The sequence below is a fragment of the Oncorhynchus nerka genome, linkage group LG18 (assembly GCF_034236695.1).
Source record: "Oncorhynchus nerka isolate Pitt River linkage group LG18, Oner_Uvic_2.0, whole genome shotgun sequence".
Classification (NCBI taxonomy): Eukaryota; Metazoa; Chordata; class Actinopteri; order Salmoniformes; family Salmonidae; genus Oncorhynchus; species Oncorhynchus nerka.
In genome coordinates, this window is record NC_088413.1 from 78,379,675 (window position 1) to 78,394,475 (window position 14,801).

A 14,801-nucleotide genomic window follows, 5' to 3' on the forward strand; every position below is an offset into this window, starting at 1 on the left:
CTGTCTGACAATAGGCAGAGTCTCAGTAACAAAGACCTTCAGACCGTCATGTGATATGAGGGGCTGCCTCACGGTCAGATGACCCTGGCTATTGTCTCAGCACACACACACACACACACACACACACACCTCAAGACCCAGTGAGGTCACTGGACACTGGGTACCAGAGGGGTTACGCAAAAGAAGGATGATTTGAGGAAGAAAGGATGTGTGAGTGTCCGCGTTGGTAGTCAAATACAGAGAGTGAGAGAGACAGAGCGAGAGAGAGACAGAGCGAGAGAGAGAGACAGAGAGAGAGAGAGAGAGAGAGAGAGAGAGAGAGAGACAGAGAGAGAGAGAGACAGAGCGAGAGAGACAGAGCGAGAGAGAGAGAGAGAGAGAGAGAGAGAGACAGAGAGAGAGAGAGACAGAGCGAGAGAGAGAGAGAGAGAGAGAGAGAGAGAGAGACAGAGAGAGAGAGAGACAGAGCGAGAGAGACAGAGCGAGAGAGAGAGAGAGAGAGAGAGGGGGTATAGATTTGAGAGAGAGAGAAGTATAGATTTGAGAGAGATAGAGAGAGAGAGAGAGAGCTGAGCTGCACTTCCTAACCTCCTGCCCAATATATGACCATATTAGAGAGACATATTTCCCTTAGATTACACAGATCCACAAAGAATTCAAAAACAAATCCAATTTTGATAAACTCCCATATCTACTGGGTGAAATTCCACAGTGACATCACAGCATCAAGAGAAGTGAAGAACAAGTGAAGAACAAATAAATACAATCCATATTTATGCTTATTTATTTTATCTTGTGTCCTTTAGCCATTTGTACATTGTTAAAACACTGTATATATATAATATGACATTTGTAATGTCTGTATTTTTTGAAACTTCTGCATGTGTAATGTTTACTGTTAATTTGAATTGTTCATTTCACTTTTGTATATTATCTACCTCACTTGCTTTGGCAATGTTAACACATGTTTCCCATGCCAATAAAACCTCTTGAATTGAATTGAGAGAGAGAGAGAGGGAGAGAGAGAGACAGAGAGAGAGAGAGAGAGAGAGAGAGAGAGAGAGAGAGAGAGAGAGAGAGAGAGAGAGAGAGAGAGAGAGAGAGAGACAGGAGGGGAGAGGAAGGGAAAGAGTGAGGGAGACTGGGCCTTTCTTTCTTTTCAGGCCTGTGGTTTGTGAAGAGACATAGGGAGGAAAGGGGGAGGGAGGGGGAGGAAGGGGGAGGGACACAAAAGATTTTCATTCTATTTTCTCCCCCTTATCCTGGGGCAAGATCACAAGACACTTGGTTCTTTGGGACTGTATCATTCATTCTTTGTGTGCGTGTGTGTGTGTGTGTGTGTGTGTGTGTGTGTGTGTGTGTGTGTGTGTGTGTGTGTGTGTGTGTGTGTGTGTGTGTGTGTGTGTGTGTGTGTGTGTGTGTGTGTTACAGTTGGATGTACCGTTTGGGAGTAAGGGCCTGACCATGCACACACACACACTCAAACACACACACACTCAAACAAACACCCAAGCACTATCTGTGTCCCTCAGACCAGGTCACACATGGCTGTACATTTCAAGGTTATCCAACACTAGAACAGAGGAGACACACACACACACACACACACACACACACACACACACACACACATACACTCCATCCCTTCTACTCATTACAGTACTGACTTATTTTAAATGCCTGTTGTAACAGAAGATGCCCGGTAAGTAGTGTGGGTGAACTGGATCCCAGTTAGTACTGGTACTTCCTGTATATAGTTATTACCTCGTACCCACTAGTGTGGGTGAGCTGTGTGTGAGGATCCCAGTTAGGTCACTGTCAAGACTGGTACTAAAGGACAAGAGAGGAGAGGAAGAGAAAGGACATGATGAGAGGAGAGGAGAGGAGGAGAGAGAGAGACAGAGAGAGAGGGAGAGAGAGAGAGAGAGAGAGAGAGAGAGAGAGAGAGGGAGAGAGAGAGAGAGAGAGAGAGAGAGAGAGAGAGAGAGAGAGGGAGAGAGAGAGAGAGTTATTCTTGTCACAAACCCTTTTGTCTCTCTTAGTCTGCTGACTGTGGCTGGAGGCTTAAGTGTTTGTCACCTCCTCTCATTGTGGTGACACTCAGCTGTTGGCCTTTTGTTACAAGGGGCCACACACACACACACACACACACACATATATATGCACGCACACACACATCCAAATGCACGCACAAAAACACACACCACACACACATGCACATACGCACACAGACAAAGTCTATTGTAGCCTAAAGACTAATCCAGCATTTGGCAGCCAAGGTTGGCCAATCTAAATCAAATCAAATCAAATCGAATTTGTCAAATGCTTGGTAAACAACAGGTGTAGACTTAACAGTGAAATGCTGACTTACGGGTCCTTTTCCAACAATGCAGAGTTCAGATAACGATACAAATAATAAGCAGTGACATTAGGAATGAGTAACAATGATAACATGGCTAAATACAGGAAGTACAAGGTAATAACATGGCTAAATACAGGAAGTACAAGGTAATAACATGGCTAAATACAGGAAGTACAAGGTAATAACATGGCTATATACAGGGAGTACAAGGTAATAACATGGCTAAATACAGGAAGTACAAGGTAATAACATGGCTATATACAGGAAGTACAAGGTAATAACATGGCTAAATACAGGAAGTACAAGGTAATAATATGGCTAAATACAGGAAGTACAAGGTAATAACATGGCTATATACAGGAAGTACAAGGTAATAACATGGCTATATACAGGAAGTACAAGGTAATAATATGGCTAAATACAGGAAGTACAAGGTAATAACATGGCTATATACAGGAAGTACAAGGTAATAACATGGCTAAATACAGGAAGTACAAGGTAATAACATGGCTATATACAGGAAGTACAAGGTAATAACATGGCTAAATACAGGAAGTACAAGGTAATAACATGGCTAAATACAGGAAGTACAAGGTAATAACATGGCTAAATACAGGAAGTACCAGGTAATAACATGGCTATATACAGGAAGTACCAGGTAATAACATGGCTAAATACAGGAAGTACCAGGTAATAACATGGCTATATACAGGAAGTACCAGGTAATAACATGGTTATATACAGGAAGTACCAGGTAATAACATGGTTATATACCGGAAGTACCAGGTAATAACATGGCTATATACAGGAAGTACCAGGTAATAACATGGCTATATACAGGAAGTACCAGGTAATAACATGGCTATATACAGGAAGTACCAGGTAATAACATGGCTATATACAGGAAGTACCAGGTAATAACATGGTTATATACAGGAAGTACCAGGTAATAACATGGCTATATACAGGAAGTACCAGGTAATACCACGGTTATATACAGGAAGTACCAGGTAATAACATGGTTATATACAGGAAGTACCAGGTAATAACATGGTTATATACCGGAAGTACCAGGTAATAACATGGCTATATACAGGAAGTACCAGGTAATAACATGGCTATATACAGGAAGTACCAGGTAATAACATGGCTATATACAGGAAGTACCAGGTAATAACATGGCTATATACAGGAAGTACCAGGTAATAACATGGTTATATACAGGAAGTACCAGGTAATAACATGGCTATATACAGGAAGTACCAGGTAATACCACGGTTATATACAGGAAGTACCAGGTAATAACATGGCTATATACAGGAAGTACCAGTACTTTAGTCGATGTGCAGGGGTACCAGTACTTTAGTTGATGTGAAGGGGTACCAGTACTTTAGTTGATGTGCAGGGGTACCAGTACTTTAGTCGATGTGCAGGGGTACCAGTACTTTAGTTGATGTGCAGGGGTACCAGTACTTTAGTTGATGTGCAGGGTACCAGTACTTTAGTTGATGTGAAGGGGTACTAGTACTTTAGTTGATGTGCAGGGTACCAGTACTTTAGTTGATGTGAAGGGGTACCAGTACTTTAGCTGATGTGCAGGGTACCAGTACTTTAGTTGATGTGAAGGGGTACCAGTACTTTAGTTGATGTGAAGGGGTACCAGTACTTTAGTCGATGTGAAGGGGTACCAGTACTTTAGTTGATGTGCAGGGTACCAGTACTTTAGGCGATGTGCAGGGTACCAGTACCAAGCCGATGTGCAGGGTACCAGTACTTTAGTCGATGTGCAGGGTACCAGTACCAAGCCGATGTGCAGGGTACCAGTACTTTAGTCGATTTGCAGGGTACCAGTACCAAGCCGATGTGCAGGGGTACCAGTACTTTAGTCGATGTGCAGGGTACGAGTACTTTAGTTGATGTGAAGGGGTACCAGTACTTTAGCTGATGTGCAGGGGTACCAGTACTTTAGTTGATGTGAAGGGGTACCAGTACTTTAGTTGATGTGCAGGGGTACCAGTACTTTAGTTGATGTGAAGGGGTACCAGTACTTTAGTCGATGTGAAGGGGTACGAGGTAAATGAGGTAGCTATGTACATGTAGGTAGGAGTAAAGTGATTAGGCAACAGAATAGATAATGGACAGTAGCAGCAGGGTGTGTGTGTGTGTGTGTGTGTGTGTGTGTGTGTGTGTGTGTGTGTGTGTGTGTGTGTGTGTGTGTTGTGTGTGTGTGTGTGTGTGTGTGTGTGTGTGTGTGTGTGTGTGTGTGTGTGTGTGTGTGTGTGTGTGTGTGTGTGTGTGTGTGTGGCACCTTATAACAAAAGGCCAACAGCTGAGTGAGAGTAGAGGTGACACACACACACACACACACACACACACATACATCTGAGTGAGAACGACTAACAAAATCAATGGGGGGCCCCGCCGGTCTCGCTCGCCTCTTCTTAATCAAACTCATGACATCACTGTCAGAAGGGTAGATATTGTCAGAAAAGAGACACATGGACAGAGGGAGGACGAAACAGTCCAAGTCCTATATTATCTTGTAAAAGGGAAGCTGTAGCTGTAGTTTGATATTCAGTCATCGAGGTAGAAAAGGGGAAAGTGGGCTCTTTGATTTGGATTAGGATCCCCACACAATCTGTTGGAGAAAACCTGTCACAATTCAAATGACAAGAACCACAGCAGTAACACTACATTAGTTGTTGTTGTTGTTGTTGTTGTTGTTGTTGTTGTGTGAATACTATGGCTTGACTTGTAACCTTAGTGGTGGTTGTAACGCTAGACTCTACCTGCAGATGCCTGTCTTCTAAACACTGCCTTCAGACATAACCTGGTGCTTTTAATACCAAGCTCTCTCTCTTTTTCTCTCTTTTTCTCTCTCCCTCTCCCCCTCTCCCTCTCCCTCCCTCTCCCTCTCCCTCTCCCTATCCCTCTCCTCTCCCTCTTCATCTTCATCTCCCTCTCCCTCTCCATCTCCCCTCTCTCTCCCTCTCCCCTCTCCTCTTCCTTTCCCTCTCCCGCTCCCTCTCCCTCTCCCTCTCCCTCTCTCCCTCTCCCTCTCCCTCGCCCTCGCCCTCTCCCTCTCTCCCTCTCCCTCTCCCTCTTCATCTCCCTCTCCCTCTCCCTCTCCCTCTCCATCTCCCTCTCCCTCTCCCCCTCCCTCTCCCTCTCTCCCTCTCCCTCTCCATCTCCCTCTCCTCCCCCTCCTCTCCTCTCCCCCCTCCCTCTCCCTCTCCCCCTCTCCCTCCCCCGCTCCTCTCTCCCTCTCTCCCTCTCCCTCTCCCTCCCCCGCTCCCTCTCCCTCTCTCCCTCTCCCTCCCCCGCTCCTCTCTCCCTCTCTCCCTCTCCCTCTCCCCCTCTCTCCCTCTCTCCCTCTCCCTCTCCCTCTCCCTCTCTCCCTATCCCTCTCCCTCTCCATCTCCCTCTCTCCCTCTCCCCCTCTCCCTCTCCCTCCCCCTCTCCCTCTCTCTCTCCCTGCCTCCATCCAGGTTCCAGAGCGTTTCCTAGAAGTGGCCCAAATCACATTGAGGGAGTTTTTCAACGCCATCGTAGCAGGAAAAGACGTGGACCCATCCTGGAAGAAGGCCATCTATAAAGTGATCTGTAAACTGGACAGTGAGATGCCAGAGGTCTTCAAATCACCCAACTGTTTGCAGGACCTGCTACATGAATAACGTAACATGACATAACATCCCACTGGGCACACATTGGTTGAATCAATGTCATTTCAATAAAATTATGTTGAACCGATATGGAATAGATACTGACGTCTGTGTGCAGTGGAATAACGTGACGTTCCGGGACAAGAGTGAACGTCCGGCTGCACTCTTCAATGTTGTCTCCTCTCCTCTCCTCTCCTCTCTCTCCTCTCCTCATATCTCCTCTCCTCTCCTCTCCTCATATCTCCTCTCCTCTCCTCTCATCTCCTCTCCTCATATCTCCTCTCCTCTCATCTCATCTCCTCTCCTCTCATCTCCTCTCATCTCCTCTCCTCCTCCTCTCCTCTCCTCTCCTCTCCTCTCCTCTCATCTCCTCTCCTCTCCTCTCCTCATATCTCCTCTCATCTCCTCTCCTCTCATCTCCTCTCCTCTCCTCTCATCTCCTCTCTTCTCATCTCCTCTCATCTCCTCTCCTCTCATCTCCTCTCATCTCCTCTCCTCTCATCTCCTCTCATCTCCTCTCCTCATCTCCTCTCATCTCCTAACCTCTCATCTCCTCTCCTCTCATCTCCTCTCATCTCCTCTCCTCTCATCTCCTCTCATCTCCTCTCATCTCCTCTCCTCTCCTCTCATCTCCTCTCCTCTCATCTCCTCTCCTCTCATCTCCTCTCCTCTCCTCTTATCTCCTCTCTTCTTATCTCCTCTCATCTCCTCTCTTCTCATCTCCTCTCATCTCCTCTCCTCTCATCTCCTCTCCTCTCATCTCCTCTCATCTCCTCTCATCTCCTCTCTTCTCATCTCCTCTCATCTCCTCTCCTCTCATCTCCTCTCATCTCCTCTCCTCTCATCTCCTCTCCTCTCATCTCCTCTCATCTCATCTCATCTCCTCTCATCTCATCTCATCTCCTCTCCTCTCCTCTTATCTCCTCTCATCTCCTCTCCTCTCATCTCCTCTCATCTCCTCTCCTCTCATCTCCTCTCATCTCCTCTCCTCTCATCTCCTCTCCTCATCTCCTCTCATCTCCTAACCTCTCATCTCCTCTCCTCTCATCTCCTCTCATCTCCTCTCCTCTCATCTCCTCTCATCTCCTCTCATCTCCTCTCCTCTCCTCTCATCTCCTCTCCTCTCATCTCCTCTCCTCTCATCTCCTCTCCTCTCCTCTTATCTCCTCTCTTCTTATCTCCTCTCATCTCCTCTCTTCTCATCTCCTCTCATCTCCTCTCCTCTCATCTCCTCTCCTCTCATCTCCTCTCATCTCCTCTCATCTCCTCTCTTCTCATCTCCTCTCATCTCCTCTCCTCTCATCTCCTCTCATCTCTCTCTCCTCTCATCTCCTCTCCTCTCATCTCCTCTCATCTCATCTCATCTCCTCTCATCTCATCTCATCTCATCTCCTCTCCTCTCCTCTCATCTCCTCTCATCTCCTCTCCTCTCATCTCCTCTCCTCTCCTCTCCTCTCCTATCCTCTCCTCTCCTCTCATCTCCTCTCCTCTCCTCTCCTCTCCTCTCATCTCCTCTCCTCTCTCCTCTCCCTCTCATCTCCTCTCATCTCCTCTCCTCTCCTCTCCTCTCCTCTCCTCTCCTCTCCTCTCCTATCCTCTCCTCTCCTCTCCTCTCCTCTCCTCTCCTCTCCTCTCCTCTCATCTCCTCTCCTCTCTCTCCTCTCCTCTCCTCCCTCCTCTCCTCTCCTCTCATCTCCCTCTCCTCTCCTATCCTCTCCTCTCCTCTCCTCTCCTCTCCTCTCCTCTCCTCTCATCTCCTCTCCTCTCCTCTCCTCTCCTCTCCTCTCATCTCCTCTCATCTCCTCTCCTCTCATCTCCTCTCCTCTCCTCTCCTCTCCTCTCTCCTCTCCTCTCCTCTCCTCTCCTCTCCTCTTATCTCCTCTCCTCTCCTCTCCTCTCCTCTCATCTCCTCTCCTCTCCTCTCATCTCCTCTCATCTCATCTCCTCTCCTCGACCTCTCCTCTCCTCTCCTCTCCTCTTATCTCCTCTCCTCTCATCTCCTCTCCTCTCCTCTCCTCTCCTCTCCTCTCCTCTCCTCTCCTCTCCCTCTCTCTCCTCTCCTCTCCTCCTCTCCTCTCTCTCCTCTCTCTCCTCTCCTGTCCTCTCCTCTCCTCTCCTCTCCTCTCATCTCATCTCCTCTCATCTCCTCTCCTCTCCTCTCCTCTCATCTCCTCTCCTCTCATCTCCTCTCCTCTCTTCCTCCTCTCCTCTCCTCTCCTCTCATCTCCTCTCCTCTCCTCTGATCTCCTCTCCTCTCATCTCCTCTCCTCTCCTCTCCTCTCCTCTTATCTCCTCTCCTCTCATCTCCTCTCCTCTCTTCCTCCTCTCACTGTGTAAAAACATTAAGGTCCACACTCAAAAAAAGTAACAAAGAAATACATTTTTTTTTTAATGTTACAAAGTTTTGTTTTAAAAACTGTACAAATTCACAGTTTTTAATTACATTTAAACGCCACATTTTGTTGAACCATTTATGATAAAGATTACAATAAGGTATGTTAGTCTTGGCGTTAGGTTCTGCTCCTTCTGAGTAGTTCTCTGCCAGAGCATCATGTTAAGGTAATAACAACAACAACAGGCAGAGAACAAGGTACCAAACAGAACCAAACAGGGAAAGAAGCAAACAGACGTGCATGGCGAGTAAAACACATTACAGCGATAGCATGTCGCCAAAGAACACCAGGGAATTGTTTACACATCATAGAAGTGGAACCTGGTGGATGAATTACCATATTAAAGTTGGACGATGATCTAATTGGTGCAAAATCAACTGATGTCATCAGCTGATGCAACACTCAGGTTTCCTAATCTGAATTTTTTTATTTTTTTTTAATTAAATGTTACACTTTGACCCCTATATTTTTTGGGGATTTTTTTTTTGAGTGGTGACCTTGTGTTTTCTGCATCTGTGGTCCAACTGGTTTTCTACGGAAGACTTACAGACAACTACAGTACCAGTCAAAAGTTTGGACACACCTACTCATTCCAGGGTTTTTCTTTATTTTTACTATTTTCTACATTGTAGAATAATGGTGAATACATTAAAACTATGAAATAACACATATGGAATCATGTAGTAAACCAAAACAAAGTCTGAAACAAATCAAAATATATTTTATATTAGTGGCTCTTCAAAGTAGCCACCCTTTGCGTTGATGACAGCTTTGCACACTCTTGGCGTTCTCTCAACCAGCTTCATGACAGTTACCTGGAATGCATTTCAATTAACAGCTGAGCCTTCTTAAAAGTTAATTTGTGGAATTTCTTTCCTTCTTAATGCGTTTGAGCCAATCAGTTGTGTTGTGACATGGTAGGGGTGGTATACAGAAAGATAGCCCTATTTGGTAAAATACCAAGTCCATATTATGGCAAGAACAACTCAAATAATCAAAGAGAAATTACAGTCTATCATTACTTTAAGACATGAAGTCAATAGGGAACATTTCAAGAACTTTGCATTGCAGTCGCAAAAAACATCAATATGATGAAACTGGCTCTCATGAGGACCGCCACTGGAAAGGAAGACCCAGAGTTACCTCTGCTGCAGAGGATGAGTTCATTAGAGTTACCTCTGCTGCAGAGGATGAGTTCATTAGAGTTACCTCTGCTGCAGAGGATGAGTTCATTAGAGTTACCTCTACTGCAGAGGATGAGTTCATTAGAGTTACCTCTGCTGCAGAGGATGAGTTCATTAGAGTTACCTCTGCTGCAGAGGATGAGTTCATTAGTTACCTCTGCTGCAGAGGATGAGTTCATTAGAGTTACCTCTGCTGCAGAGGATGAGTTCATTAGAGTTACCTCTGCTGCAGAGGATGAGTTCATTAGTTACCAGCCTCAGAAATTGCAGCCCTAATAAATGCTTCACAGAGTAGGTAACAGACACATGTCAACATCAGCTGTTCAGAGGAGACTGTGTGAATCAGTAAGAAGCCAATAAGAAGAAGAGACTTGCTTGGGCCAAGAAACATGAGCAATGGACATTAGACAGGTGGAAAACTGTCCTTTAGTCTGAAGAGTCCAAATTTGAGATGTTTGGTTCCAACAGCTGTGTCTTTGTGAGATGCAGAGTAGGTGAACGGATTATCTCTACATGTGTGGTTCCCATCGTGAAGCATGGAGGTTTCCACAGTGAAGCATGGAGGAGGAGGTGTTATGGTGCTTTATTTAGAATTCAAGGCACACTTAACCAGCATGACAACCACATAATTCTGCAACGATACACCATCCCATCTGGTTTGGCTTTAGTGGGACTGTCATTTGTTTTTCAACAGGACAATGACCCAACACACCTCCAGGCTGTGAAGGGCTATTTGACCATGAAGGAGAGTGATGGAGTGCTGCATCAGATGACCTGGCCTCCACAATCACCCCGACCTCAACCCAACTGAGATGGTTTGGGATGAGTTGGACCGCAGAGTGAAGGAAAAGCAGCCAACAAGTGCTCAGCGTATGTGGGAACTTCTTCAAGACTGTTGGAAAAGCATTCCTCATGAATCTGGTTGAGAGAATGCCAAGAGTGTGGAAAGCTGTCATCAAGGCAACAGGGTGGCTACTTTGAAGCCTCTCAAATATATTTGTATTAGTTTAACACTTTTTTTTGGGGGGGGGGTTACTACATGATTCTATATGTGTTATTTCATAGTTTTTGATGTCTTCACAATTATTCTACAATGTGGAAAATAGTCCAAAAAAAATAACAAATAAACCTTGATTGGGTAGATGTGTCCAAACTTTTGACTGAAAACGAAAATGAAAACATTTGAAAAGTATGTGTCTGCAACCATGTCACAGTACTTACAAACACACTGAGTGTACAAAACATTAGGAACACCTTCCTAATATTGAGTTGCACCCCCCTTTTTCCCTCAAAACAGGCTCGATTCATCGGGGGTATGGACTCCACAAGGTGTCGAAAGCGTTCCACAGGGATGCTGGTCCATGTTGACTCCAATGCTTCCTACAGTTGTGTCCAGTTGGCTGGATGTCCTCTGGGTGATGGACCATTCTTGATACACACAGGAAACTGATGAGCATGGAAAAACCCAGCAGCGTTGCAGTTCTTGACACAAACCTGTGCAGCTGGCACCTATTACCATACCCCGTTAAAAAGCACTTAAATATTTTGTCTTGCCCATTCACCCTCTGAATGGCACACAAACACAATCCATGTCTCAATTATCTCAATGCTTAAAAATCATGATTTAATAACAACCTGTCTCTTCCCCCTTCATCTACAAGGAAGTGACATCAATAACCGATCATAGCTTTCACCTGGATTCACCTGATTAGTCTATGTTATGGAAAGGGCAGGTGTTCCTAATGTTTTGTACACTCAGTGGTCCTCACTCAACAACAAAAAAACGTATTGTTTTAAAATAACTTTAAAGTGGGGAGAAAAAAAAAGTGATTTTTAGATGATATTTGAGAGATTAGACCGTATTGTTTTGTATCTACAGTTTAAGTGTTTTTTTTTTGCGTTCCAGTAAAATAAAAATCTAAGCTGGGAGAGCGACGGAAACATACAGGCAACTTCACCTCGAGGGACGAGTATGAAGAGAGACTGTCATTTCTACTATGGACATTTCAGACGCTCAGACATTTTTATTTATTCAACAAAAGTGTCCAATTAATTCAACCGTCCAACTCCCTCCTTCAGCACCGTGACGGTACGAAGACTGCATGTTCCTTCTATTCAAAAAAACAGAAAGACGTGTTGAGACGTTGTAGAATGGAGCATTTCTACCGTGTACGTTTGGGATAAGTTCCTTTTTTCCCCATCCACTACACAGAAACAAACAATAGCCCTTCATGTCCAACACATTCCCATACCTTGGACTCTAAGGAGATCAGACAAACATGCACTCTGCCGAGTGTTTGGATCATGAAGTACAGTATCATTCCCCGGATCGCCATCCTCCACCACCAAAACAGCACTTCCAACCCAGCTGTCTGTTGTTGTTGTTGTTTTTTTTTTTTATTCTTCTGAGACTCATCGGATGTTTTGACTGTGCTCCCCCCCCCAACTCTCGATGTGGGTGTTAGCCTCCCGGTTGTTAGCTGAAGCTAAAGTTAGCTAAACTCTGACTAGTATTTTGACGGACGTAAACTGACCTGTGAAGTTGTATAATTCTTGAGGATTCTCTCCTCTCTTCACTTCACTGTTCTATCAATACCAGGGCTAGCTGGAGTTCGTTTGGTCAAACTAGCTCCAACGTCTAGCTGAGGCTTAACATAACTAGCTAAACTGAAGTGACGTGAGCAGCTAGCTAAACTCAGACTAGCTGAACTGAACTGAATTGTAAAACTATAATATTTTATAAGATTCTATATGCTCTTCTCTGAGTTACAGTGAGACTATGTCAGCTCAACATGCTAGTTCAGCTAAACTAACTAGGACTGCTAACTGGGGATAAATAGACATACTAAACTAGCTAGGACTGCTAACTGGGGATAAATAGACGTACTAAACTAGCTAGGACTGCTAACTGGGGATAAATAGACGTACTAAACTAGCTAGGACTGCTAACTGGGGATAAATAGACGTACTAAACTAGCTAGAACTGCTAACTGGGGATAAATAGACGTACTAAACAAGCTAGGACTGCTAACTGGGGATAAATAGATGTACTAAACTAGCTAGGACTGCTAACTGGGGATAAATAGACGTACTAAACTAGCTAGGACTGCTAACTGGGGATAAATAGACATACTAAACTAGCTAGGACTGCTAACTGGGGATAAATAGACATACTAAACTAACCAGGACTGCTAACTGGGGATAAATAGACATACTAAACTAGCTAGGACTGCTAACTGGGGATAAATAGACGTACTAAACTAGCTAGGACTGCTAACTGGGGATAAATAGACGTACTAAACTAGCTAGGACTGCTAACTGGGGATAAATAGACGTACTAAACTAGCTAGGACTGCTAACTGGGGATAAATTGACATAGTAAACTAGCTAGGACTGCTAACTGGGGATAAATAGACATACTAAACTAGCTAGGACTGCTAACTGGGGATAAATAGACATACTAAACTAACCAGGACTGCTAACTGGGGATAAATAGACATACTAAACTAGCTAGGACTGCTAACTGGGGATAAATAGACGTACTAAACTAGCTAGGACTGCTAACTGGGGATAAATAGACGTACTAAACTAGCTAGGACTGCTAACTGGGGATAAATAGACGTACTAAACTAGCTAGGACTGCTAACTGGGGATAAATAGACGTACTAAACTAGCTAGAACTGCTAACTGGGGATAAATAGATGTACTAAACAAGCTAGGACTGCTAACTGGGGATAAATAGATGTACTAAACTAGCTAGGACTGCTAACTGGGGATAAATAGACGTACTAAACTAGCTAGGACTGCTAACTGGGGATAAATTGACATAGTAAACTAGCTAGGACTGCTAACTGGGGATAAATAGACATACTAAACTAGCTAGGACTGCTAACTGGGGATAAATAGACATACTAAACTAACCAGGACTGCTAACTGGGGATAAATAGACGTACTAAACTAGCTAGGACTGCTAACTGGGGATAAATAGACGTACTAAACTAGCTAGGACTGCTAACTGGGGATAAATATATGTACTAAACTAGCTAGGACTGCTAACTGGGGATAAATAGACGTACTAAACTAGCTAGGACTGCTAACTGGGGATAAATAGACATACTAAACTAGCTAGGACTGCTAACTGGGGATAAATAGACGTACTAAACTAGCTAGGACTGCTAACTGGGGATAAATAGACGTACTAAACTAGCTAGGACTGCTAACTGTGGATAAATAGACGTACTAAACTAGCTAGGACTGCTAACTGGGGATAAATTGACATAGTAAACTAGCTAGGACTGCTAACTGGGGATAAATAGACATACTAAACTAGCTAGGACTGCTAACTGGGGATAAATAGACATACTAAACTAACCAGGAGTGCTAACTGGGGATAAATAGACGTACTAAACTAGCTAGGACTGCTAACTGGGGATAAATAGACGTACTAAACTAGCTAGGACTGCTAACTGGGGATAAATATATGTACTAAACTAGCTAGGACTGCTAACTGGGGATAAATAGACGTACTAAACTAGCTAGGACTGCTAACTGGGGATAAATAGACATACTAAACTAGCTAGGACTGCTAACTGGGGATAAATAGACGTACTAAACTAGCTAGGACTGCTAACTGTGGATAAATAGACGTACTAAACTAGCTAGGACTGCTAACTGGGGATAAATAGACGTACTAAACTAGCTAGGACTGCTAACTGGGGATAAATAGACATACTAAACTAGCTAGGAATGCTAACTGGGGATAAATATATGTACTAAACTAGCTAGGACTGCTAACTGGGGATAAATAGATGTACTAAACTAGCTAGGACTGCTAACTGGGGATAAATATACATACTAAACTAGCTAGGACTGCTAACTGGGGATATATAGACGTACTAAACTAGCTAGGACTGCTAACTGGGGATAAATAGGCGTACTAAACTAGCTAGGACCGCTAACTGGGGATAAATAGACATACTAAACTAGCTAGGACTGCTAACTGGGGATAAATAGACATACTAAACTAGCTAGGACTGCTAACTGGGGATAAATATACATACTAAACTAGCTAGGACTGCTAACTGCGGCTGAAGAGAAGTATTTTCTGAAATGAAATCAACTGAGCGGAATTAATGATTCTAAACCAGGGGTTCTCAAACTGGGGGCCCCTCATCAATGTATTTGATCTATTCCAGAGCTA

The 14,801-nt window shown here is 44.3% G+C and overlaps 1 pseudogene; it reads left to right on the forward strand.

Moving 5' to 3' along the window:
* Positions 1 to 13,973, forward strand: part of LOC115124657 (prospero homeobox protein 1-like) — a 67,314-nt pseudogene extending 53,341 nt beyond the window's left edge.
* Positions 13,974 to 14,801: the final 828 nt, after the last annotated feature.